We start from the raw sequence: 27,890 nt of genomic DNA, 5'->3' as shown, positions 1-27,890 counted from the left end.
TTTGTGCCTGTGAGTGTTTGTTTGTGCGTATGAGTGCTTGTTTGTGCATGTGAGTGCATGTTTGTGTCTATGAGTGTCTGTATGTGCCCATGAGTGCTTGTTTGTGCCTATGAGTGTCTGCATGTGCCTATGAATGCCTGTGCATGCCCATGAGTGCCTGTGCGTGCCCATGACTGCCTGTGTATTCCTGTGAGTGGCTGTATGTTTCTATGAGTGGCTGTGTGTAGCTATCAGGGCTTCTGTATGCCCATGAGTGCTTATGTGTGTCTATAAGGGACTGTGTGTTCCTATGGATGCCTGTGTGTGCCCATTTGTGCTTTTGGATGCCTTTGAGTGCATGTGAGTGACTGTGTGTGCTGCCTGTGTGTGTCTACCAGTGCCTGCTTGTGTCTGTGTATGCCTGTGCATTCATATGTGTGTGCATGTGAGTGCCTGTGTGTGCCTGTGAGTGCCTGTATGTGCCTGTGAGTGCCTGTATGTGTGTCTTTCATATGTGTGTGCCTGTGAGTGCATCAGTGTGCCTGTGTGTGCTTATGTGTGCCTTTCAGTGCCTGTGAGTGCCTGTATGTGCCTATGAGTACCAATGTATGCCTATGTGGGACGGTGTGGTCAAATAAATGCCTGTGTGTGCCCATTTGTGCTTTTGGGTGCTTTTAAGTGCATGTGAGTGACTGTGTGTGCCTGTGTGTCCACCAGTACCTGTTCGTGTCTGTGAATGCCTGTGCATTCATATGTGTGTGCCTGTGTGTGCCTGTGAGTGCCTGTGTGTGCCTGTGAGTGCCTGTATGTGCCTGTGAGTGCCTGTATGTGTGTCTTTCAGTGCCTGTGAGTGCCTGTATGTGCCTATGAGTGCCTATGTGTGCCTATATGGAACTGTGTGGTCCTATAAATGGCTGTGAGTGGCTGTGCCTGACGAGATGTAACTGTGCATGACTATGAGGGTGTCAGGGTTCTAACTGGCTAACCAGCAGCTGGTCTTCAATTACTTGCACGGGAACAGAAGGTGCTAGCTCCCAACTCCCTTTCCAGATTTCCTCCGAGACAGAATTACATCATGACTCTAATTAACCCCAAAGGGGGAAGGGGGAATAGATAAAATAATAAAGAACAATAGAAGAGACTGGTTCTGGACCTTCGGGTTTTCTATCTGGCTCTTCTGTCAATCAACAGGTGACCAACTTGCTGAAGATACCTAAGGAAACCCTAGTCCTCTTGTTAACCAGCCCCTCTTCTTTTTTCTGATGTATTTCTTGATATTTCCCTTGGTCTGAAAACTCTACATCAGTTTTATGTTTAATTGAAGTCTTCTATTTATTCCACTAAGAGTTTTTTTTTTAAGTTTAGGATTTGAACTAACTGTTTTAATTCTTTTTTTAATCCATTTCTTCTTATTACTGAAAATAGCAAAACAACGTAATTCTTTTTCTTTCCTCAGATTCTGTCAAGAACAGTGTATCCACAATGCCACTGAAGAATTATTCCGATAAACAAGGTAAGTTCATTAAGAGAAAAAATAAACTCTATTCCTGTTTCATTCACAGTCTTTATTTTGTAAACTTTTATCAAACTGTAACTTAGCTTAAACGTGCTTTTCTTCTTTTGTCTATTGGTTTTCTTTTCTCTGGAAATGCCGCCATAGCTGAGGTGAGAACACTGGACCAGATGAGTCGCGGCTCGACGAGATGAAGCCAACTGAAGTTTTTTCCTCATGAACTCTCCGACTCTTCACACTTGAATTCGTCAAGCGCTGTCACGAAAGGTATTTCACTAAAATGTTGCCGTTATGTAAAATGTTACTACTCTACCAACTATGAGCTACGGAACGCAGAACCTTCCTTGGTTTGGACTTTAGTGAAGTGCGCACTCGCTAAGGAGTGCGTGCCTCACCACAATCTCGCACCGGTGTTTCACTAAACACTAGACCGCTACTCGCCAAGACCGCGGCGGCCATCTTAGAGTTCCGTATCTGCCACAATTCGGACCAAGCAGGGTTCTTCTTTGATTTCCTCCTTCTTTTTGGCCAGCAGGAGTTCGTTAGGGAACAAGCTGATCCGACCTCATGTACAGGGTGACCAGCGGTCCTGACAGAGGGCCTGTGTTTCCCTACGAGTACCTAACACCTGTGTGGGCCTCTGTGTGCCTAAGAGTGTTTGTATTTATGTGTTACTGGGCGTGCCCGTGTCTTCCTGTGTGTCCCTTTGTGCCTATGACTGCCTGTGTGTGCATATGTGTGTCTTTGAGTGCCTATGTGGGCCTCGGTGTGCCTGTGTGAGTCCTTGTATGGCTGGGTATGGCTATGTGTCCCTGTGAGTGACTAAGTGACTCTGTGTGCCTGTATGTGCCTATTAGTGCCTGAGTGTGCATATGTGTGCCTCTGTGTATCAGTGTACCCATGTGTGTACCTATTAGTGCCAGTATGTGCCTTGGTATGCCTGGGTGAGCCTATGAGTGAATAGTTGGTGTGCCTCTGTGTGGCTGGCATGCCTGTGTGGCTATGAGTGCCTGAGTGTGCCTATGTGTGGCTGTGTGTGCCTATGCGTGCTTGTGTATACCTGTGTGTACCTATGAGTGCCTGTGTGTGCCTGTGCATGCATGTGAGCGCCTGTGTATGTCTCTGTGTGCCTATGAGTGCCTGTGTGTGCCTCTATGTGTGCATGTTTGCATGTAAGTGCCTTTGAGTGCCTGTGGGTGTTGTACCTGTGTGTGCCCAAGAGTGCCTGTGTGTCCCTGGAAACAAATGAACAGTGGAATTTGCAGGCTGCGTGAGAGTTAATTCAAACACAGGCTTCTGTATGTTAAAGGTGTTCTAAGGCAGTGTGAACTGGACACACACCATCACGTTTGCTACTGAGTGTGCATTTGTCTGCTCTGCATTGCTATGTAGTTGTCCCTGACTGGTGTGTGGTTGTTCATGTCTGATGTATGGTTGTCCCTGACTGGCATGTGGTTGTCCCTATCTGGAGTGTGGTTGTTCCTGTTTGGTGTGGTTGTCCCTGTCTGGTGTGTGAGTGGTTGTCCCTGTCTGGTGTGTGGTTGTCCCTGTCTGGTGTGTGGTTGTCTCTGTCTGGTCTGTGGTTGTCCCTGTCTGGTGTGTCCCTGTCTGGTGTGTGGTTGTCCCTGTCTGGTGTGTGATTTTCCCTGTCTGGTGTGTGTGGTTGTCTGTCTGATGTGTGGTTGTCCCTGTCTGGTGTGTGGTTGTCCCTGTCTGGTGTGTGGTTGTCCCTGTCTGGTGTGTGGTTGTCCCTTTCTGGTGTGTGGTTGTCCCTTTCTGGTGTGTGGTTGTCCCTGTTGAGTGTTTGGTTGTCTGTCTGGTGTGTGGTTGTCCCTGTCTGGTGTGTGGTTGTCCCTTTCTGGTGTTTTGTTGTCCATTTCTGGTGCGTCGTTGCCTCTGTCTGGTGGATGGTTGTCACTGTCAGTTATGCGGTTGACCCTGTCTGGTGTATTGTTGTCCCTGTCTGGTGTGTCGTTGTCCCTGCCTGGTGTATAATTGGCCCTGTCTGGTGTGTGGTTGTCCCTGGCTGGTGTGTGGCTGTCCCTGTCTGGTGTGTGGCTGTCCCTGTGTGGTGTTTGGTTGTCCCCGTCTGGGATATTATTCTCCCTGCCGGGTGTGTGGCTGTCCATGTCTGGTGTGTGGTTGTCCCTGTCTGGTGTGTGGTTGTCCTTGTCTGGTTGTCCCTGCCTGGTTATTCCTGCCTGGTATGTGGTTGTCCATGTCTGGTGTATTATTGTCCCTGTCTGGTGTGTTATTGTCCCTGTCTGGTGTGTGGCTGTCCCTGTCTGGTGTGTGGCTGTCCCTGTCTGGTGTGTGGCTGTCCCTGTCTGGTATATGGATGTCCCTGTCTGGTGTGTGGTTGTCCCTGTCTGGGGTGTGGCTGTCCCTGTCTCATGTTTGTTTCTCCCTGTCTGGTGTGTGGTTGTCCCTGTCTGGTGTGTGGTTACCCTGTCTGGTATGTAGATGTCCCTGTCTGGTGTGTGCTTGTCCCTGTTTGGGGTGTGATTGTGCCTGTCTGGGGTGTGGTTGTGCCTGTCTGGGGTGTGGTTGTGCCTGTCTGGTGTGTGGTTGTGCCTGTCTGGTGTGTGGTTGTCCCTGTCTGGTATGTAGATGTCCCTGTCTGGTGTGTGGTTGTCCCTGTCTGGTATGTAGATGTCCCTCTCTGGGGTGTGGTTGTCCCTGTCTGGTGTCTGGTTGTCCCTGTCTGGTATGTGGAGGTCCCTGTCTGCTGTGTGGTTGTACCTGTCTGGGGTGTGGTTGTCCCTGTCTGGTGTTTGGTTCTCCCTGTCTGGTGTGTGGTTGTCCCTGTCTGGTGTGTGGTTGTCCCTGTCTACTACGTAGATGGGCCTGTCTGGTGTGTTGTTGTCCCTGTCTGGGGTGTGGTTGTCCCTGTCTGGTGTTTGTTTCTCCTTGTCTGGTGTGTGGTTGTCCCTGTCTAGTATGTAGATGGGCCTGTCTGGTGTGTGGTTGTCCCTGTCTGGGGTGTGGTTGTCCCTGTCTGGTGTTTGTTTCTCCCTGTCTGGTGTGTGGCTGTCCCTGTCTGGTGTGTGGTTGTCCCTGTCTGGTGTGTGGCTGTCCCTGTTTGCTGTGTGGCTGTCCCTGTCTGGTGTGTGGTTGTCCCTGTCTGGTATGTGGATGTCCCTGTCTGGTGTGTGGTTGTCCCTGTCTGGGGTGAGATTGTCCCTGTCTGGTGTGTGGTTGTCCCTGTCTGGTACGTGGCTGTCCCTGTCTGCTGTGTAGTTGTACCTGTCTGCTGTGTGGTTGTCCCTGTCTGGTGTGTGGCTGTCCCTCCCTGTTTGCTGTGTGGCTGTCCCTGTCTGGTGTGTGGTTGTCCCTGTCTGGTGTGTGGTTGTCCCTGTCTGGTGTGTGGTTGTCCCTGTCTGGTATGTAGATGTCCCTGTCTGGTATGTAGATGTCCCTGTCTGGTGTGTGGTTGTCCCTGTCTGGGGTTTGGATATCCCTGTCTGGTGTTTGTTTCTCCCTGTTTGGTGTATGGTTGTCCCTGTCTGGGTGTGATTCTCCCATAGAGTAGAATCTCAGACTTTTGTTTATTGCACTTGATCTGTGCATCCGCCAGCCATTTAAAGATGGAAACTAGGCACTGTTGCGCCACTGAGACGGAATCTGATGTTTTGTCCCAGGTAAACAACAACTGAATATCGTCCGCATAGGCCATCACCTTAGCCCCAAGCTCCTCTGCCAGATATAGCAATGGTGTAACATAAATGTTAAAGAAGAGAGGGCTAAGGGAGGAGACCTGCGGGACTCCAGAAGTAACCAGCTGAGGGGAGGAGGAGAAAGGAGGGAGCCAAATCTGCTCAACCCGCTCCTCCAGTAAAGACCTAAGCCAACCCCAAACAGCTCCTGACACACCAATCTCTGCTAGTCAGGCCAAGAAAAGAGCATGTGGGACCGTGTCAAACGCCGCTGAGAGGTCCAGCAAGATTAGTGCTGCCCTCCCGCCGGTGCCGAGGCACTCCCGGATAGCCTCAGCCACCTCTACTAAAACTGGCTCAGTGCTGTGAGAGGCTCGAAACCCTGATTGAGCAGGTTGCAGAAGTGCCTCAGTCTCCACATATTCTGTAAGTTGTTTATTGACCACCTTTTCACAGACATTGGCAATAGCCGGAAGGAGGGAGGTAGGCCGATAGTTACCCGGTTTAAAGGGATCCAGAGAAGCTTTTTTAAGAAGCTGCAAAATCTTTGCCTGCTTCCACCCTGGACGAACAGCCGCTGTCTGAAGAGACAGATTGACGATGAAGTTCACCTTAGTATGTACACTCTCTGCACCTGCTGCCAAAAGCCTGGTGGATAAGAGTCTGAAGGAGAACTGGACTTGAGCCCCCTGAGGATTTTAAGAGATTCCAGGGGGTCGACTGCTCTAAATGCTGATGGAGAGCAAGTGGAAGCAGCAGGTTGCACCACCAAAGGACCCTCACAGCAACCATTACCAGAAAGAAATGTAGCCTGGATGGCCTGAATTTTATCTCTGAAACAGCTAGAGAGCGTGTTACCCAGGCGAGAGAAGATGGAGTCACACTCGCTTGAGCCAGAGGTGACGTAAAACTCTCCGCTATGGCAAATATTTCTTTAGCGTTATTCCTGGCAGAATCAATGCAAGCTGCAAAGAATTGCCCTTTAGCCAAGGCAATAGCATTGTAGTCAATTTTTTGCATTGCTCTAAGCTTCCTCTTGGCTATGGGACAGTAACCACTCCTGAGCCAAGCTCGCTCCAAAATCTTGCAATCATGTTTAGCAGCTTTAAGAGTCAAGTTGAACCAGGGTTTCGAGGGCGCATCTCTGGCAGGTCTGACGGGCCGAAGAGAGGCTACAGAATCAGCCGCCTTCGCTACCCAACCAGAAAACCCCGACTTACACTCCTCCAATTCACCTGACAAGACAGGCCTAGAGAAATCCAGAGCTTGTTTGAATTCCAGAGGATCAATTTTCCCAAAAGCTGGCTTCTGGTAGGAGCGCACCTCTGTCTCTGCGCTAGATACCATCCAAGAAAATTGGATATAAAATGATCAGACCAGGACACCGGGCAAGGATCTTTTATGGAGATGGGGAAATTGGAACAAATCGGGTCCAATATATGGCCGGCCTGATGAGTAGGAAGGCTGACATGCTGACTGAGTTGAGCTGGTTGTAATATATCCAGCAGGTCAATCACCTCCCTGGTATCAGGTTGATCCAAATGGATATTAAAGTCCCACAGAACCATATAGTGGGAAAACCTTAGCGCCCTAGAAACAATAGCGACACCACAGGTCTGGAGAAATGGACCCGCAGGACCAGGGGGCCTATAGATCAGGGAGGCTCCCAAGGTAAAGTGGGCTGAAAAGCGGATGCGCTCACGTTTATAAACTTTATTCGATGATTCATAAAAACATCATAAAAGTATGCTTCACTAAACTGTAGGGTAGAGGTCCACCAGACCAACAGCCCCGACCTCCTTAATATCATTCTAAAAGATGTCCGGGGTCGTCCCATTCTGAATATTTTTAACATCTATGCATGGGGTACAAAGGGAGGTAGACAGTCGCCCACAATTGCCCACTTGGAGGGCTTGTTGAGGACAACTCCCTATAAGTCATGTACCTTAGTTGCAGGCGATCTAAATTGTACGTTCGAGCCATTGGGCTCGGACGACACTTTGGATCTGGAGGAGGAGGACCAGAGAAGAGGGATCCCAGCCTTAGAACTAACCCCGATTAAGAGGTGGACTGAAGTGGCGCTTCAGATCAACACCCTTAGTGTGGAGTTTGATCTGAGGCTCAATGGGAGGTCACGATCAAACAAGGCGGGTGTCCACACTTACAACAGGCCCAATCACATGTCGAGAATCGACTACATCTTGCTCGACATGTGCCTATGGACCTCGGTGAGGGACATGGTAATCATTCCGTCCGTAGAGAGCGATCACAACTTGCTCTCGCTGACCCGGACTCCCTGGTGGTCAGTTAATAGAGGGGGTCCATTGCCTATTGTCACTGCCATCTCTGGGGACTCAACTGTTTCACACTGCGGCAGGCGGTTGAAGTGGCCAAAGCTTAAGCTCTCTTTCGAGAAGGTCGAGGCAATAACGCTACTCCTGACTGCAGCCCAATGTGATTTGGATAACCCAGAGGGAGGCCCGGTGGGGGTGTCAGGGAAATTCTGCGTCCTGACTAAGGCCATAAGCAATTTGTTTATTCTACCAACGAGACATATGGGGGCTAAAACAAGGCCTTTAAGACGACAGGGATGGTATACCCACAACTGCAGGGTAAGGAAGAAAATGTTGGTGGGTGTAGTTAAGTCAAAATCCCGAACTAGGATTAGGGAGGCCCGGAAGCTCTACTCCCAGAGTCTTCAAATAGCAAAAAAAGAATGGGAGGATAAGTTCTGGGAGGACCTACTAGCCGCCAGCAAAGGAAAAGATGCCAGGGGCTTCTGGAATCTGGTGGGTTCTAGGAGTTGACCCGATGACACATTGAGGAGTTGTACCATCCCGTCCCAGACCTGGTCCAATCATTTTGGGGCTTTATACTCCCCGGTAGAAGGGCCCCTTAATGAACCTTTTGTTCCCTCCTCCCTAGCTTGGAATGGAATTACTGACCCTTTCACCGTCCGGGAGGTAGCAAATGTAATAAAGTCCTTGGTACCCTTGAAAGCAGCCGGCCCTGATGGGCTTCCGGGGGACTTACTTAGAGCATACCCGACCGAATGGGCCACCCTGATGTCCACCCTTCTGAATGCCATCATGGAAGGCGGACCTGTCCCAGAATCTTGGAAGGGGGCGGAGGTGGTCCCCATATTCAAAAAGGGATGTCGGGAGAACCCAGGGAATTACAGACCAATAAGTCTGATTGACTCAACACAAAAAGTGGCGGGGAAGGCGATTTTAGGGAGGATCCTCCACTGGGTGGATGAAAACTATATCCTATCTGACTTCCAGGCAGGATTCCGCTCAGGAACGGGCACTATAGAACAAGTCTTCAGACTTATGCTTCTGCACTGGAATTTGGTGGAACGGGGTACGGGCAGTCTCTACTTGGCCTTCATCGACCTGAAGACTGCCTTCGACCTGGTACCAAGGGAGGAACTTTGGAGGGTTCTCCAGGGCCTTGGGATCCCTCCCTACATTCTGTCGCTTCTGATAAAACTTCACACTGACAACTTTGCCCAGGTGCGGTGGGGCCAGAGTGGGGAAACGACCGAAAGGATCCCGGTGTGTAGGGGCGTCCGCCAGGGTTGTGTGCTGGCTCTCACCCTATTCTCCCTGTATGTAAATGGTGTGGTAGAGTATCTGCTTCAAGATCCTGCTGATGCACCTTCCCTGGGGGGCATACGGATCCTCACATTATTGTTTGCGGATGATACCCTCCTCATCTCCAAGACTCCACGGGGTCTCCAGAAGCTTTTGACCCGATTCCAGGACTTCTGTTTGGCAAGGGGATTGGTGATTAATGTGGACAAAACAAAATATCTGGTCATGCATCCACCACGGAAACTAGGACGCCCTCCAGTTTTGAACTCTATCCCGCTTGAGAAAGTTTCCGAATTTGATTACCTGGGAATACGCCTGTGTGACACTATGAGCTGGACGTCACACATCAACAAGATGGTCCTCAGCCACAAAAGGGTAGGGGGTGCGTTGCTAAAGGAGTATCATGCCTCATCTAAAGAGTCTGTAGCACCTGCAATAGACATTTATAAAGCAAAAGGAGTCACCTCCGCACTTTATGGGGCGGAGTTATGGGGCTTTACTAGTCTGGAGTCCCTATCCAAGTCAGAGAGCAAATTTCTGAAGACTTACTTGCTCTCCCCTTGAGTACTCCCACAGTCCCGGTTTGTTTAGACGTGGGCTGTAAGCCAATCAAGGACCAGGCTCGTCTCCGGCCGTTGCTACTATGGGCTCGTTTGTGGAGGGTGCCAGAGCTAAAATCTTATGCTGACGGGCTGTCTGAGGTGATGGAAATGGGTGGCTGGCACAAGATCAAGTGGCTGAGGGAGATGAAAAACCTTTTGGGGGAGCTGGGCTTGGGAGACTGTTGGACCACAAAATCTGCCCCACCCAAGGTTATCCTGAAAAAACTGTATTGGGACTGGGTCTCCTCCCAACTTATTGGTAACCCACGTCACTGCAATTCGACCGCAGCATTTCTTAGAATCAAGGACGTGGTGGCCTACGAACCCTACCTGGATTTGATCACCATGCCAGTTGATAGGGCTCTTTACATCAAATTCAGATTAGGCACTCTCCCGATTGGGGACCTCATATCCCGATGGATATCGCCAGTGCAGATTTAGCCCTTTTGTGCTTTCTGCCCTACAAGGCCTGAGACGGTGGCCCATATTCTTTTTGAGTGCCCAGACTATATCCGTCCAAGGAGGTGCTGGCTCAAACCTCTATTTAAACGCCTTGGGACACGCGAACTTTTGGTGGCGCTACGTATCTTGTTGACAGACACATCTCCTCCTATAGTTTGTGGTATTTCTAAATTTTTTAAATGGTCGTGGATACTTCGCAGAAACAGACTGTCTATTTCAATTTAATCTAGTTTTAACTAATTTATTTTATGCATAAAATGGCATTTGTAATTGTTCTTAACTAGTGAGACATTTGTATTGTTTATCTGCAGTTTTCCACTATTTGTAATGCTTTTAAGATACAAGTGTTTATCGAAATAAAGCTTTTCAACAACAACATAAAAGTATACAAGATCATATAGAGTCACATTAAAAATAGAGAAAGGGGAACAGTGGACTAGCAGCACAGATGTGAACCAACATTAAAAAACCATACTTTTTCTAGCCCCGACTGATTTAAGAATATAAGTTGCAATAAAAAAACAGATGTCCGGGGTAGCAAGGGTAAATAAAAATCTCATGGCATTAGCGGTAGTTAACAAAGAATGTTTTTTTAAACAACGGTTTAAGGTATAAAACTCGTAGAGATTTGTACAAAGGGCATATCAGCATAAAGTGCAACGTGCTTTGCTTCGTGATTCCGTCACACGGGCAGGGGGTAACAGAGTGGATGTTTACACTTGGGTATGCAACCAGGTTGTGCACAATGCCTAATCTCAATCTAGTTAAAACATATTGATGAGATTGTCTAGTAATTACTCTCAAGTACATAGGGAGCCCAGCCCCTTCATCCAGGTTGGAGAAATAAAAGGCATGTGTAGAGTAATCAATAGATTGATTTCTGCGGGTATTACGTTTGTGACTCAGGAAGACACCTTTAACCTTCGACTTTGGAATATCCACAACACATTTAGGGTCTTTAAAAACATCCATGTCAAATAGTTCTTTGAAGGTTGAGATGATGTATTTTAGCCACGGAATCCGGAGGGCATTATCCAGGTGTAGACAGTCTTGTATTATACGCCTGGTAAAGACGGTCTCATCTTTTAGCCAGATGGATCGCCAAACCAACAGGGGTCTCAGTCCAATCAGGTCGGTTATATGGTCCAGCCCTAGTTCTTTATGGGTCAATTCCGTGGAGGCCGAGGATGGGAGGCATAAAAGTCTCTTAAGAAATACATTTTCCTGAGTTTGCACATCTTTGTGAGGCGAATGGCCCCAAACCCCCGAGCCATAGAGGGCAATAGAAGCACACCTGTGACGGTAAACATTCAACATATCTGGTATGCGGCGGCTTCCAAGTTTAGCAGCAAAACGAAATACACTTAGGGATGCTTTGCCCAGCCTGGATTTAACATTAACATGTTCGGGGACCCATGATCCACCGTTATTAAAAGTAATGCCCAGATAACAAAAGTTATTCACCACCTCAATACGGTTGTAGGAAGGTGGCTACCTGACTATGGTTACCCCAGATTTTTTGCCTGTGTTTAGCTGGTTTTTTGACTTAGTTGACCTGGTTCCCTGCTAATCAGGGCCCCAGGCCATCTGCTCTCTCTGTAAAATGGATTCCATGTACCCTAGGTACATACCACAATTGGAAATGGACTCCTTGTCAGCCCCTGTATAATGCACTATAGGTGCCCAGGGCATAGGGGCCACCAAGGCCTACCAGGGGCTGCAGCATATCTTTTGCCACCCCTGGCTGGTTCTTAAATTGACACAACTGGCTGATCACTCAGCTGGGGTAAGGTGGTGTAATCACCCCTTACTTAGATATAGTATACCTAGATCTAAACCTATATCTGGACACATATAAACCTGTGAGCCACTCCTATGGAAGGCCTCATCAATCCTGGAGGCAGAGTGCGTGGTTTAATGTGAGATGGAGCTCTAGCATGAGCTGAGCCTGTCTGCAGCTGTCGGGAACAACTCCCTAAGCTGTTTCAGGATAATGCCATACCATATACTCTTAAGTGCCTTATAATCCTCGCGGTTATATAGCAACTCTGGTTTGGCTTTATCAAAACATGTCGTGTAAGGTGTCATACGATTTGGAATACTATCCCCTCGCCAGTTCTGGCGACGGGGATAGCATTCCACCCCTCTAGAGGGGTAAGACATGTTACTTTACTTAAATGCGGTTAATTTCTAAAAGGACCTTAGATCCACAAAATGGATGCCTCTGCCACAGACAAGAGTCTGACCCCCTGAAGCTGACCGAAACTCAGCCAAATGGGGCCTGGACAATGGGTTTCCTGTCGCAGGGGGGTGTTACCACCCTCCAGACAGGAGATAGTGGATTGTAGCAGGGAGGTTTGAAAGAAACCAGACACTGCTTGGGGCGCACAAGGCTGCCCCTTGCATAATCCGGCCAAACCGGTTCTGGGGCACTCCAGCCCTCGTGCCAGGGCGGCCTGGATCAAAGGAAGGGGGTGTATCCACCCACTTCCTGGGTCCCACCCATAGGAGGGGACCTAGCAGGTAATCCAGCCCCCAAAATTAGTATAAGACTGGGAGCAGTGCCAATGCACTTCAGATTATCCTGATGAAACATAAGAAACGAAACTCTGGACCCTTCGACATCCTACTCGACGTAGAAGCCCGAAGAATCTCCCTTGTGGTCAAGGAGTGACCACCCTGTGCAAACAGGCACCATCCAGCCATCGACGTCTGCTTTGTCGCAGTTCCCGCCGGAACTCGAGCGACAGAGATCGACGAGATCAAGCTTGCCTGCCTTCCAACAGCCCGATCCACAGTCCCTGCAGAGCTGAGACCCGTGGAGGCGACCGGAAGCGTGGGGCACGCCATCTTGAAAAGACCACGAGACGCTGACCGTGCAGCCCACGAGTGACCCTCGAAGCTGTACACCGGGGTTTGAGAAGCCCCAACCCTGAGCCACACTTGCACCGAAGTTCAGCCCTCCACACTCGACGAGTGCTGCGTGGGGCCCTTCTGCTTCTTTTGGCTCAACGCGTTGGCCCGGTCACTTGCCAGCCGGCTAGTGGCCCCTGTGCCGACGAACTTTGAAATTCGACCTGCAAATCTGGTTGCTCCAGATCTGCACCAGCTCCCCTGAAAAGGAGCCCCCACTCTGACCCTCCTGGTTCGAGTGAGAAGCAATCTCTCGGTTCCGCGTGGATTGCTCTTGCCAAGTGTTGTTTGCTCCAAACTTGAAGCCGACTGCGCCGACGGTGAGAGCCCTCGTGGGACAGACCGTGACCCGCTCCTGGACGTCGCAGATGCCCCAGAGCCCACGTGACAGCGGAGAGAAGCTCCTCGACGACCACCTGATTGCGCCCGACATTGCCTGGTTCTGTCCTGGTTCCACCCTGGTCACTGCTGAGTGACCCAGACTCTGTCCCCTCTGCTTTCAGGTACTTTTCGACTTGAGTCCACCCTTGGACTCCACCGGACACTTCTCTTTCACCCCGCCTGCAGCCCTTTCAGCTTCAAGCACCAAGAGCCTGCGTGACGAAACCCGACTCAACTTCGACCCTGTGCACCCGCTTCCTGTGGGTGAGGTAACTTTGCTCCGCCGGTGTTCCCACACTGGTACACATCTCTAGGGTCTGTGTCTTAAGTTTTGTTCCTCTAGGTTCAGCGGAAGTGTCCTTAAACTTTAACTTTACAACTTTTACGCACCATTGGTTAACATTGGTGCATGCGTGCGCTTTCCGCACTGAACCCGAATCCCGTGGGCCTCTCCCGACTTCAGCATTGCTTGTCCCGACTGCTCCCAGCGATTCCCTAGGCCCTAGGCCTAACCACTGTTCGATTGGTATCTCTTATACCACTTGTTTAGTATATGGTCTGAGTGGCCCCTCGCCCTCATCCATATTTGTGCAACTTTGTATGTTTATACTGTGCTTTTGATTTAACGCTTGTGCCCCTTTATTCATAAAGAATACTGGGGATTGTTTTTAGTAATAAATACATATATTTTTATAATATATACTTGTGTGGTGTCCTTTTGTTTGATATTACAGGATTGTATGTGGTGAAACAGCTCGCTTAACACGACCTCTTAAGTTAAGCCTTTAGGCTGCTTAGTCCATGCTACCCCTAGGATAGCTTGTCTAACAAGGTTGACTTACAACCAGACACCATAAGGGATTGTTTGGTCTGATAACAGGTGGTTCCAGAATTGGAAACATCACCTATCAGGCCAACTTCTCACAACGGTTATCTCTAAAATAAAATGATTTAAGATTATTCACTTTTTTACCGCAAGCCATGATGTAGGTTTTAGAATTATTGATTTTAAGTTTCTTCCCCTGTATAAAGTCATAAAAACAGTTCATTAATTTCTGGAGGCCTAGTGGAGTTCTCGAGAGTAAAACAGTGTCATCTGCATAGAGCAGCACCGGAGTAGGGTGTCCCTCCACTAGCGGGGCGTCAGCTTGTATTTTTTTCAGTTCTGACTCCATAGAATTAATAAACAATGAAAAAAGCAAAGGGGCCAGGACACAACCCTGTCTAATGCCAGATCTTACTCTGATTTTCTTGGTACACTCTCCCTCCTGACCGAAGCGAATCTGGGCTGATAAGTTGTTATACAGTCTAGCCAGAAAATGGATTATCGCTGCCTGTGCACCCATTCCGATTAGGGTAGACCACAGCAAACGGTGGTCCACCAAATCGAAGGCGCTGGAGAGATCAGCAAAACAGAGGAACAGGGAACCCTTCTTGGCTTTAGTATATTTCCCAATTATAAGGTTAAGATTAATACCCTGCTCGATGGTACCAAGACCCTTCCTGAACCCGTATTGTGAATCTGCAAGGATCTTGTTGGTGTCGGCCCATTCCTCGAGTCGAAGTAGCAAAACCCTGCTCATGATTTTAAGCGAGGAGTCCAGAAGGGAGATAGGGCGGTAGTTCTTGGCCTCTCCTCTATCTCCCTTCTTGTAAATGGGTAAGATAACAGATTCACTCCACGTAGAGGGGGTGGTGTCATTAACAGCGGCATTGAACACTTGTGTTAATAGGGGGCTCCACAAAGTCAAATCCGATTTGTACAGATCGACCGGGACCCCGTCCGGTCCAGGGGCTTTTCCTCCTTTACTACTTTGTATTGCCAGGTCGACTTCGGAGATGGTAATCCCCAGACACACATTAGAGTTAAAGGGGTTAAAGGAGTTTACGCCAGTGTTATCCAGTGCCCTGCTGGAGGGATCAAAAATCCCTGTAAAGTATTGAACCCAACTGTCCTCGCTTACTTGGGCGGTCAGTACTGGGAAATCCTCTTTCTGGAGGAAGGGGCTATTAATGGTGCTCCAGAATAGTTTACAATCCCGTAGAGCTGCATCTTTGGTTAAATCTTCCCATGCTTGTTCTCTTAGTTCTTGTTTCCTGCGTTTGAGCTCACATCTATAGGTGGCCCTTAATAGAATTACTGCTTCTCTGTCTCTTGGGTGGTGGGTTAAGGCCCTCTTTAGATTTTGCAGTGCAAACGTACATGCTTTATCAAACCAGCCCTGTTTAGCCCGCTTGGTAATGCCCTTAGTAATAGTAAGAGAGCGTGAAATTATATTACCCACATTTTCAAAGTCGATAATAATACGACTTGGGGGAGCATCAACCTGAAGACAGCGGAGAATCTCCGCTTGGCCAGTTTTCACAATTTTCTTTAAAAGTTGGTTACAATTATTTCCAGCCCACTTGATCCGGATACCATTTTGTCGGCAGGGTAGGATCTCATCCACTATCCTTCCCGTATAATGGGTCTTGGGGCCCCAAACAAGGGTGGACAGAGTAATTGCATTATGGTCACTGATTCCATTGTCTACAGTGATTGGGACTGAACATAAGGGTACCAACTGTGTTGTTATTAGCAAGTAGTCAATAACAGAGGTACAATTTCTCCCGGTAAAAGTTGGGACAATATTGCCCTCAAAGTCCGGGGCAGGTTGATGGATAACCAAGTCATGTTTTAGCATGAGGGTATTAAGGGAATCATCGTAGGGCGTATGGATAAAATGGGCCAAATTTTCCCCATTGTCCCCATCGAATCCGCAAGCATCAGCATTTGAGTAGGGACAGGTTTTTATATTAAAATCACCCCCCAGATGATATCATAGGACTTACGTGTGTCATTACAAATTTTGAGTATAGCTGACTCAATCTCAACTACAAAAAGGGTACTCTTAGGATCAAAAAGGTTATTGTAATGATTAATCAACAGAATGTTTCGGCCCCCAGGGTATTCCAGTCTGAGTAATTGGGTGTGTGAGCCCACATGAGAGTGGGACATCACAAGAGCTGGGAGGCTTACGGAGAGTAGAATCAGTAGAGTACCCTTTGCCCTTCCCACAGTGGAATCTTGTGCAGGACAGTTGTAAGAAGTAAAACCATCTAAATGGATGTCGGAAGTGGACCATGTTTCTTGGAAACAGAGGATGTCAAATCCGGAGATAAACTCCTTCCACCCCAGAGCCGACATCCTCTGTCGCCAACCAGCAATGTTCCAGCTTGCCAAACGATGGCCCTGTTTGCAGAAATCCACTGCCAGCTCGATAGGGGTACAGTTGTTAAGGGGAACCCTAGTTGTTGACTGTTCCTCCGATGCGCCCAAAGCGTCAGGCAGCAGGGAGGGAACCATTCTCGCAGCATTGGGAACAGGTACACTTGACAGTGTTTTAGGTGGTTCATTGGGCAGCAAACCTACAGTAGGTTCGCTGACCATATCAACATTTTCTGCTAGATCATTACCCAAAGCCAATTGAGAGGATGTAAAAACGCAGACTGATTGTAGTCAGTCCACTCCCTCCAGGCCATCTAGACAGCTGTACCGATTAAAATCAAAATAGGGGTTATACTGGGGAATATACTGGGACAGAGTGGTAGGTTTCTTTCCATAGTTCCTGGGTCTTCCCCTTCGTTCAACCCTAGACCAGTCAGGCCCATCTCTACCGTGTGTACCAAGAGTGGGAGGAAAAAAGAACGACACTGGAAGGGTCTGGATAGTTGAATCCAGGGATCTATTGTAGCCGGCACAGATAAAGGATACGGTTCTCGTGTCTCTAAAGCTAACCCTAATACAATCCCCATTAATGGATTTAACCGTCTTACCTACCCAGGGTACCCTCCTTACCATAATAATCTCGTTGTGGAGGTGGGGCGGGAGGGGTCTATTCCAATTGAGCCATTTTACGACTCTACTTTTCAAGGAGCTAAAGGATTCTGGTTCGCCGGGTTCCAGGGCGGGAGCACCAGCCAAGACCACCATATAGCGGTTTGCTTCCGGAGGGAGATCAGGTAGACGGGGTCTACGGGCTCCAGATATTTTAATAGGGGAGCCATTGGATCCGTTAATCATAGGTCCAGAAGGGCGAATATCACAGGGTGGGGCTACTGATGGTAGCGGTGGCAGAGCACTATTACACTGGGGTAAATTCTGGGATACAAGGGGGGTCCCTTCGGGGTTATTGGTTGGAGGGGGGCTGGCTTAACAGGTACAGGAGCAGGAATGGGCAGGGGAACCAAAGGGGTATATGAGGTATTCAGTTTATTAACAATCGCTAGCACTGAGGCAGAGGTTTTCTCGATGTTAGACAACCTAAGTTCTATCTTTTCACTTTTTGCCTCAAGTGGAAACAGAATTGATTTAAACAAAGTAGCCAAGCTTTCAATGGATACCCCATTAAAAGAAGAAGATACTAACGGAGGAAGCATAGAAGGTGGTATAGAATCATGATTAAACTTAGCAGATTTAACATTTCTAGCAGGTTCCCTAGAGTGTGGTCTTTTCCTTTTAGCCGTAGCCCCTATATTAACCCCCTGAAATGAAGTACTGGTGTTAAAAATGTCATCAGATACGGAATCTGTAGAGTCAATAGAAACATGATTCGCATCAGGTATTAGATTGATATCTGATAAAATATCGTGCACAGCAATAGCAGGGTCCAGGGGGATCTGATGGTCAGCTACAGGGGGTGGAGGATGAACTTCAACCAAACTGGTTGCAGGTGCGAGTGATCCGATGGGTGATTTGGCGTGGGCGAGTATCCCAAGAGAGGATTGCTTAATGGTCATTAATTCACTTGACAAACGCTTTTCCAGGAGGTTAATTTCCTTGTCAATAATTGAATTAGCCCTTATAAGAAATTTGTCCATACCTCCAGATATAGGGCCGCCTGTGAGCGACGATTTACTCCGAGATTCCCGCAAAGTCATATATACCAGGAACAGATGCGGAGATTATTCAGCAAAAGTTAGAGGGGTGGCCCAGTCCGGTCACTCCTGGTCACGAACGGCCACAAACGGGCCCGCTCTTGGCCCGGTCTTCGCCCGGCGACGCTCCCGCGTGCTCCCGCGCAGCGGGGCACAACAACCAAGAAATAGGGGCGGTTACAGGCTGTAGGCGGAGCAACAGGGAGAGCGGACCAAAAGATGGCTGTAGGTCAGGCAGGGACTCCTGGGAGATGGAGTCCCTGCAACGCTCGCAGCCCTGTTGCGTGCCTCCACCAAGATCCCACAGTCCACAGCTCCTTCGAGGCGTCCGGTTTCCTCTGTCCTGATATGCAAAGCAGCACCCGCGGAGCGGGTGCTGCGAGGTCCGGGAAAGCAGAAGATGCAGCCGTCGTCCCGGCGGCAATGACTCCCCACAAGGCAGAGTCTTCAATAGTACACCCACGATGTAGGAACAGGCTGGCAGTTTAAGTTCCCTCAGGTGGGCTGTGGGCGGAGCAACAGGGAGAGCGGACCAGAAGATGGCTGTAGGTCAGGCAGGGACTCCTGGGAGATGGAGTCCCTGCAACGCTCGCAGCCCTGTTGCGTGCCTCCACCAAGATCCCACAGTCCACAGCTCCTTCGAGGCGTCCGGTCGCCTCTGTCCTGATATGCGAAGCGGCACCTGCGGAGCGGGTGCTGCGAGGTCCGGGAAAGCAGAAGATAGCAGAAAGCAGAAGATGCAGCAGTCGTCCCGGCGGCAATGACTCCCCACAAGGCAGAGTCTTCAATAGTACAGCGGATGCTAAAATAAAGCACCTCACAGCCTGCCCATGCGGTAGTGTCCAACGAAATTGTCCAGGGGTGCAGAGGAGGAGAGGCCTGTCCAGGGGTGCAGAGGAGGAGAGGCCTATCCAGGGGTGCAGAGGAGGAGAGACCTGTCCAGGGATGCAGAGGAGGTTGTTATGAACATATCTAGGACCCTATTTAAATATTCCCGATTCATGCCCTTATGTCGTTATAACAAATCATAACCTTATAAAGGCATGAGAATCATATCCATATTTAGTCATAGCCAATGCAGTCCAAATACGGCAAGGCTACTCCCATAGACACCTAGAAAGTACAAGGCGTTCTTTAAACAAACCAAGCCTCCAGCAGCCCGGGAATTCCCCCTATTTTTGTTTTGTTTTGTCCAAGAACTCCTGGGGTCCAGAAAGAACTGTAAATTCTTAGTGACGTCTTATGTCCAACCTTACGTCAAACTCGGCACCTTCCAGGTATAAATATACCAGCGTTTGTCTTAAGAAGCACACGGTGGTTTGGAGCAGATCGGCTATCTACTTACCCGAAGCCCAGCTGTAACGAGAGCCGAAGGAAGCCGACCCTCCCATTGACGCACTGAGAGAGACGCTGTCTTTTCTCCTGCCGAGAAATCCAGCTCCAGTGTTTCCAGTCACCCTTGCGGGTTGCTGGGAGATCGAGTCCTGAGAAAGAGATACAAGACCACCTTCATTCTATAATCAAGGTACGGAGCTGATTAGATCCTTAGAGAATTCTTAATTCAGATTCTTGGCAAAAACTATCTTAACTTAAATTGCAACTTACTTACTCCTTCCCACGTACTAGGCTTAGGTTAGGTACACCGGGGTATGCGTATTTTAGAAACACCAGTTGAGCACGTTGAGTCAACTTTTATCATTGTATGTATTTTATCCATTTTAAGCATCATATGGCTCAGAAACCATATAAATGCTTTTACAGTATTATTTAATAATACTCCTTTTACTGTACGCACTTTACTTTATGACAAGTATTGCAATTGTGGCAATTCACTTCTCTTGCATGAGAAAGAAGACTGCTCAATAAATAACAACTTTTATTGAAAACACCCGTCTCTCTATTTCTCTGCACTCCTGGTGAAACTAAGCATGCACGATTGACTGAGTGAAATAGCTGTCTATTGTTTTCAGCGACTCTGGAGATATACTCCTTCATCTGGGGGGAGGAAAGTTATCATGTTTATGCGGTTACTTAGTAGGAAGAGATTCCTATGTATTAGTTTTTGGTTTAGTCAATGTTGAAGGATGCAGTGTTCCAAAATATTGTGCACCTAATTTTGTTTCCTTGAAACTTGCTCTGCAACAAAAAACTTTCTGTCAGTAGAATGCCGGAAGGTGATGAAGAAAGAGATGTTTGGCAACTCAACTTTTAGCGGAAGACACAAGTCTCCAGGAAAATGACCCGGAGGCTATAATAATACCAGTCAATGTAAGGAAGAGTGTAACTTACAAACTAATAGAAAGTGGAGTATCACCAAGAGGTGGTACAGTCATATTTGTGGTAGAGGCCCATGAATATCGGCAGACAGAGGTATTCTATTCCTGTATACATTTTCCAGCAGCACATGATGTGACACATGAGTTTCACTATTACAAAACAGATGAATCTCCAACGGAATACATCCCTTTCGAGGACGTTGAAATTCCACTAACATACCAAGAGCACCAGCTCTGGTTTAATGGCGCCCCTAAACATCAAAATTACTTCACCAGGCTCGGTCCAGTAGGTAGACCAGGAGCCACATGGCCAGTTCTAGCCGGCTACACACCACATCCCGACATTGAAAAAATGTCAAGCGGAGAACTTTTAGTTCAACTAAAGCAACTAATTAAAATACATAGACAATTGGTCCAATATGTCATGCGGACTTTAACAGTCCAACCAGCAATAAGAATTCCACAACACACCCCTCACCAGGGGAACACAAATAAAATCACACCACAGACTATACAATCAGTCATTGGCAAAATACCCGCAAAACGGGAACAAATTCTGTTCTAGTTAGCTCAAAAAATCACTCAAATAGAGGCAGTATTTCCTGATACTACTCCTAATGAGAAACTCAGAATTCTGACTATCTGTCTTCCAATGGGGATCGCACCACATGTGGAGGTCTGTGACACTTGGGGCACAGTCTTTGCTTCGATATACACAAAAACACATGGTGTTCCGTCCATGGCGGTTATACCAGATGTACTAAGACAGATTTAAAATGAATACGGTCCAGAACCTGCTTTAACTCTAGGTATGAAATTACTGAAAGACTTTAAGCAAGTCTCGACTATACTACTAGCCAACATAAAAGGAGAAGCAGTATCTGTGGCGATCCACCAAAAATTGAAAGAAACAGATATAGCAGAATAACCTTTTGGACTTGCCAGAATAATTGAAAAATCCTATGAAGAACTAGGTAGAGATAGTTTGGGTCCAAAACCACTAAAACCACAACTAACTGAAAATCCTGAAAAAACCTTTATTGAGAATAATCTCAATACTCCAAAAAAGAGGTGGGAGGGTAATAAACAAACCACTCCCAGAAGAGAACACGTTCAGTCTAGAGGAAGGTCTCCTAAGCGGAGAGATAGATCTCCAGAACGAGGAGGCAAGTCTCCACACAGGGACCCTCTGTAAAAAGATACAACCTTAGAAATAGGGATAATTTGAGAAAACCTGATAGATATAAAGATATTGATACACGTCCCTCTCGATCTTTTCAGACTTCCTCACAGAAATCGGAAACAAGAGGACGGTCAGAACACAAAGAAGAGCACGTCAAGTCCAAAGACAAGGAACCTGCTCATCAAAGTAAAAAATTACAATTTCCAAAAAAGAAGGTAGCTAGTATTAAAATAAAACATGCCGAGGATTTTGAGGACACAACTGAAAAACGGAGAATGGGCCCAGACAATGATAGATAGCGCAGCAGAAGTGACAATAGCTCGCAAGATCCTGATGAATCTTCTGGAGACAGTGGACACGAATAAATACATTCAGGTGGAAACTGCAGACACCAGAGTTAGCGTGCCCCATAAATTATACAAAATAACACTACGTATAGAAGGGGACAAAACTAGGAAAATAAGGGGTCTCTTTTGGGATAACCTATCTAAAGGCTATGATATCCTTCTAGCAGAAAAAGACTGGCCACCAGAGTTTGTCAGGGAGTGCCCACATGGCGAAGAAATGATTATGCCTGCCTTCTCAAATCACATTCCAATTCATAAAAAATACACATATGCTAGAAAACGGGCAGTAGCCCAAGCTCCTGCATTAGATAAAAATCATGTAGGATGGGATGAGGATTCTCCTCACCATAAAATTCAGTTAAAAAATCAACCTACTGCACATAGGCAGTATCCTGTTAAGCAAGAAGGTAAAAAGCAAGTCAGGGAGATCCTAGATCAACTTGAATATCAGGGGGTAATTCTGATACTCGGCACCTTCCAGGTATAAATATACCAGCGTTTGCCTTAAGCAAACATACAGTGGTTTGGAGCAGATCAGCTATCTTCTTACCCGAAGCCCAGATGTAACGAGAGCCGAAGGAAGGCGACCCTCCCATTGACGCACTGAGAGAGACGCTGTCTTTTCTCCTGCCGAGAAATCCAGCTCCTGTTTCCAGTCACCCTTGCGGGTTGCTGGGAGATCGAGTCCTGAGATACAAGACCTCCTTCATTCTATAACCAAGGTACGGAGCTGATTAGATCCGTAGAGAATTCTTGATTCAGATTCTTGGCAAAAACTATCTTAACTTAAATTGCAAATTACTTACTCACTCCTTCCCACGTACTAAGCTTAGGTTAGGTACACCGGGGAAGGCGTATTTTAGAAACACCAGTTGAGCATGTATTCATTGTATGTATTTTATCCATTTTAAGTATCATATGGCTCAGAAACCATATACATGCTTTTACAGTATTATTTCATAATACTCCTTTTACCGTACGCACTTTACTTTATGACAAGTATTGCAATTGTGGAAATTCACTTCTCTTGCATGAGAAAGAAGACTGCTCAATAAATAACAACTTTTATTGAAAACGCCCGTCTCTCTATTTCTCTGCTCTCCTGGTGAAACTAAGCATGCACGATTGACTGATTGAAATAGCTGTCTATTGTTTTCCGCGACTCTGGAGATATACTCCTTATTCTGGGGGGAGCAAAGTTGTCATGTTTATGCGGTTGTCAGAAACTAATCCCTTCTTGTCTATTCAGGAAAGTTAACTCCTTCCTGTTCACTCGAGAAAGTTTCTAGTGACCTCTGAGCAAGCTGGCATTCATAATTAAGTCTAACATATTCAGTGGAGACCTAGTCGACCTCAGTCCTACGTCTAAACTATCGTTTGTTATTCCAATGTGCAGAGCCTATTGGGAATATAGGAAATACACTACAAGGTGAAGCCTGTCCAGGGGCAGAGGAGGTGAGGCATGTCCGGGGCAAGAGGAGGTGAGGCCTGTCCAGGGGGTGCAGAGGAGGAGAGGCATGTCCAGGGGTGCAGAGGAGCTGACGCCTGTCCAGGGGGCAGAGGAGGTGAGGACTGTCCAGGGGTGCAGAGGAGGAGAGGTCTGTAAGAGGTGCAGAGAAGGCGAGGCCTGTCCAGGGGTGCAGAGGAGCTGACGCCTGTCCAGGGGGCAGAGGAGGTGATGCCTTTCCAGGGGTGCAGAGGAGGAGAGGTCTGTCCAGGGATGCAGAGGAGGAGAGGCCTGTCCAGGTGTGCAGAGGAGAAGAGGCCTGTCCAGGGGTGCAGAGGAGGTAAGGCCTGTCCAGGGGTGCAGAGGAGAGGAGGCCTGTCCGGGGTGCAGAGGAAGAGAGGGGTGCAGAGGAGGTGAGGCCTGTCCAGAGGGCAGAGGAGGTGAGTGTGGGAAGTTGGCCTGGTATATGCTGTCCACTAGTTATAGTGGGCTCCTTGCACCAGTCCAAACAACCCTTATTGATGATAGATTAAAGACAACCTTTATTGAAAGCTGTCCTAGTGGTAACTATGGAGAGCAGCCTTCAGGCTAAGTCTTGAAGGATTATGAAGCAGCCTGTTTTAGCAGTCTATAATCTCTTGAATGACCAAATGAGAACCACACCAGGTATATATATATATATATATATATATATATATATATATATATATATATATATCTCGTCCAACTCCTTTATGAAAAGGAAATGAGTCCGCACTCTCGGAAGTACTTTCCCAGTTTCTTTTATTTTCCAATCATCATACTCCAAAAATACACCAGCACGAAACCAACGCGCTTCACAACAAACAGTTGCTTGATCACGGTCAATTGACCGTGATCAAGCAACTGTTTGTTGTGAAACGCGTTGGTTTCGTGCTGGTGTATTTTTGGAGTATGACGATTGGAAAATAAAAGAAACTGGGAAAGTACTTCCGAGAGTGCGGACTCATTTCCTTTTCATAAAGGAGTTGGACGATATATTACAAAAGCGGGGCTCTGCTTAGGAGTCCGCACCGATGGAAAGAGCGCCAGAGGGTTGCGAAACGGAGCCGATTTGGTGGATATATATATATATATATATATATATATATATATATATATATATATATATATATATATTACCTACTGGCGGTCGCCAGTAGGTATATATAGTTAGGATTTTTTCTCTATGGGATTTTTGAAAATTCTATGTCTAATAACTTTGGCGTTTGTGGACGGAATTGGCTGAAATTTTCAGGAAAATGGCACATTTTGTTTCTGAGCAGCCCTTAAAAATTTGGGGGGGGTTCGTCAAGGGGGGGCCGAGAAAAAAGGGGGGTCCCAAAACGTGTTTTTAACATTGAGTTTTCCATAGGGCGGTTGGCCTCACTTTTAGCCCGAACGGCTGAATGGATTTGCACGAAACTTGGCAAAATTGTAGGGACTGGTAGCCCGATGTGCCTTTTGTAGGTCTCAATATATGTGCTCCAGTGGATTTTGAGAAATTAACGTTTAAAAAAAGATATATATCTGTAACAGCGGACCTGGCAGCGTCCCAGGACGCGTACTTTACGCGCAACGGAGCTTTGTGAAGCGAAGCTGATTGGTTCTCCGGCGTCTGTCAACATTCCAAACAGTCCGTAGCGGCCGCCATCTTGTCTCTCGGTAGGATCGAGAGACAAGAGGAGGCCAAAGCGAAGGGGCAAATGACCATAAGGGGGCATAGTACATTGTCGCTCACCCCCTAGGTTTGATGTGGAGGTTTTAAAAGGGCCCCGCGGGGCAAAAAAAAATAAAAATAATAATAATCGAACAGCTGAATGGATTTGCACGAAACTTGGCAAAATTGTAGGGACTGGTAGCCCGATGTGCCTTTGCTAGATCTCAATATATGTGCTCCAGTGGATTTTGAGAAATTAACGTTCAAAAAAAGATATATATCTGTAACAGCGCACCGCTTCGCGTACTTTTCGCGTTACGGAGCTTTGCGAAGCGAAGCTGATTGGCTCTCCGGTGTCTGTAAACATTCCAAACAGTCCGTAGCGGCCGCCATCTTGTCTCTCGGTAGGATCGAACAGCTGAATGGATTTGCACGAAACTTGGCAAAATTGTAGGGACTGGTAGCCCGATGTGCCTTTGCTAGGTCTCAATATATGTGCTTCAGTGCATTTTGAGAAATTAACGTTCAGAAACAAGATATATATCTGTAACAGCGCTCCGCTTCGCGGAGATAAAATTATATGTGTATTACCTAGCTGTTGCTAACACCAGTTAGCGACGGCTAGTAGAATATAGCGACCATCTTGGGCCCCACTTTGCATGTGAGTGATATTTATCACTAATGACATGCAAAGTGGGCATGTCAAGATGTTAGCGACTGGAAACAGTCGCTAACATCGCTATCTCCTATTATCAACTTTTGGAAATATTCGAGATAAGCGCGAATATCTCCAAAAGCTACCACCTGCCCTGAGCAGTTCTTAGCCATGTTATCCAATGGGAGGTGGATAACATGGCTAAGAGCATTAGCTCGGTAATGCATGAATATCGCTGAGTTTTCAGCGATATTAATGCATTGCGGTCGTTTTTTATCGTATTTCCGATAAACCTTGATAATAGCAAGGTTTATCTGCGATAATTTCTGACGGTAAAAAAATCGTTGCTAAGCATCGTTAGGGATAAATATCGCTTAACTTTGGTAATATGCCCCAACGTCTGTTAACGTTCGATTCGAAGGAAATCAGGAAGTGTTGAAAAACATTGTCTGCGCCATCTTGTCTTTTTTCAAATGCCACACTTTTGTCGTGCACGGCAGCCATTTTAGATGCCTTGACCAGACCCACTCTGTGCACGCTGTCGATCCTTAGCATGGCTCCCCACCCTCGCAAGCATCTCCCCCAGGCAGTGGTCACCCCCGCTCTCTGTCTTATGCATGGGTAATAAACCTCCCCCCATCTGCGCTGCTCTTCCCTGAGAATCACACCCTGTGCCCGCCCGACACCTCCCTTTCGCCCTATTCACTACCACACCCTCTGACACTCCTTTTCCTCTGTGTCCGATTGTCCAGGCTGGTCCTAGGGTATCAGCTAGCCCTGCAGATGTAGTTTATGGCCACAGCTGTGAAGAATCACCCCTCTTCAAAGGAGTTATAGTAGATCAAGGCCCACACTCGATGAGATCCGTCACAGCAGAAGCGTTGCTATTATCTGAAAACCATCCTGTATTGTGATTGGGGAGGGGACCGAGCCTGAAGCGGAAGATTCCAGGGATGACTCTTTGTACATCAAAGTTTTTACAATTATGTGTCACATTAAAAATATATAGCACTCCGACAAAGTAGTAAGATTATAAAACTTTAATAATTTATAAATATATACAAGAAAACAAAAATAGTAATAACATATAAACATTTTTAGGGAAAAACAACGAAGTAGCGGTCGGCTGTGCGAATAGTCCCAACGCAGCACAACGTCCAGATTTCCGGCGTGGGGCGTCGCGGGGGGTGGGTCATCAGTAGCAAACTGTTGTGCGAATAGTTCCAAGGCAGCAGAACGCGCTGAAATCTAGATGACACGAAAGTGATGTCTAGTAAGTTGCCACCCAGCAAATAACGGCATGGGGCGTCGCGGGGGGTGGGTCATCAGTAGCAAACTGTTGCGCGAATAGTTCCAAGGCAGCAGAACGATGGCACCAAGGTGATGTCCAGTAAGTTGCCGCACTGGTTTTGGTATCCTACAATGCTGCTCCGAATAACGGCGTGGGGCGCTCCGGGGGAGGCGGCGTGAACGGGCCTCTCCAGGTGGAGTGTCATCTGTTGTAGTGGGGCGCCCCTTTACCGTTTCAGTTGCCATTCCGTCCGTTTTTGGTCCACTGTGTCAAAAGCCGCAATTCAGCTGAGTTGCGCCCACTCTTGCGGTGCAGCGATAGGCGGCTGTCACAGGACTCTCAAAATGGCGGCAGGCTGTTTCCTTTTTGGGCCTGGTCCACTGAAATGGCCCTGGGACACCTTGGAAATCGGACGCTTGTCTGCTAGGTCTTGGACCCCATTCTCGAAAGCGTCCCCTCCGCCTTGAGAATTCATCAAAAGTTTTGGGGGCTCCGACTCCTGCAGGCTTCTGGTGGGGAGCGGCTGCCATGATTGCTCGCGGAATGACCACGACTGAGCTACGAGATGGTGGTGCTCTCATGCTGACGCCAGCTTCAGTCTGAAACATCCAGAAACAAGGTGGGGCTTTCATCGTTTGGGAAAAAAAAAAAGTTTTCATCCAATGAAAAGTGTTGTTTTTAGGTCACATGATCAAGCCTTCCATCATTAGGAAACCAAAAGTAAAATGAACCAATGAAAAGTTTTATAAACAAGTCACATGACCTGTTATGCGGCATAGGGTGTAAAATGCGGAGAAAATACGTTGGCACGTGAGGCGGCGTCAGTAGCGGACCGATGTGCGAATAGGCCGAAGGCAACACAACGCGCCAAGATCCGGATGGCACCGAGGTGGTGTCCAGCAAGTTGCAGCACTGGTGTGGCCATCCTACAATGCTGAAAGTCGGCGTGGGGCGCCCCGTTGGCCTGTGAGTTTGCGTCAGTAGCGGACCGATG

At 47.6% G+C, this 27,890-nt stretch overlaps 1 protein-coding gene across 4 annotated transcripts in view; it reads left to right on the top strand.

The window, feature by feature from the left end:
• Positions 1-27,890, top strand: part of LOC144761258 (uncharacterized) — a 221,637-nt gene that overhangs the window by 12,069 nt on the left and 181,678 nt on the right. For all 4 annotated transcript variants that reach the window (XM_078646741.1, XM_078646778.1, XM_078646836.1 and 1 more), the window contains exons 2-3: positions 1,436-1,492; positions 1,640-1,759. The gene's annotated coding sequence lies outside the window, so the exon portion shown is untranslated. The remainder of the gene's footprint in view (positions 1-1,435; positions 1,493-1,639; positions 1,760-27,890) is intronic.

This window comes from Lissotriton helveticus, chromosome 1_1 (assembly GCF_964261635.1).
Source record: "Lissotriton helveticus chromosome 1_1, aLisHel1.1, whole genome shotgun sequence".
Lineage (NCBI taxonomy): Eukaryota > Metazoa > Chordata > Amphibia > Caudata > Salamandridae > Lissotriton > Lissotriton helveticus.
The sequence above is the reverse complement of the archived record's forward strand: the minus strand, read 5'-3'. Positions and strand labels throughout refer to the sequence as shown.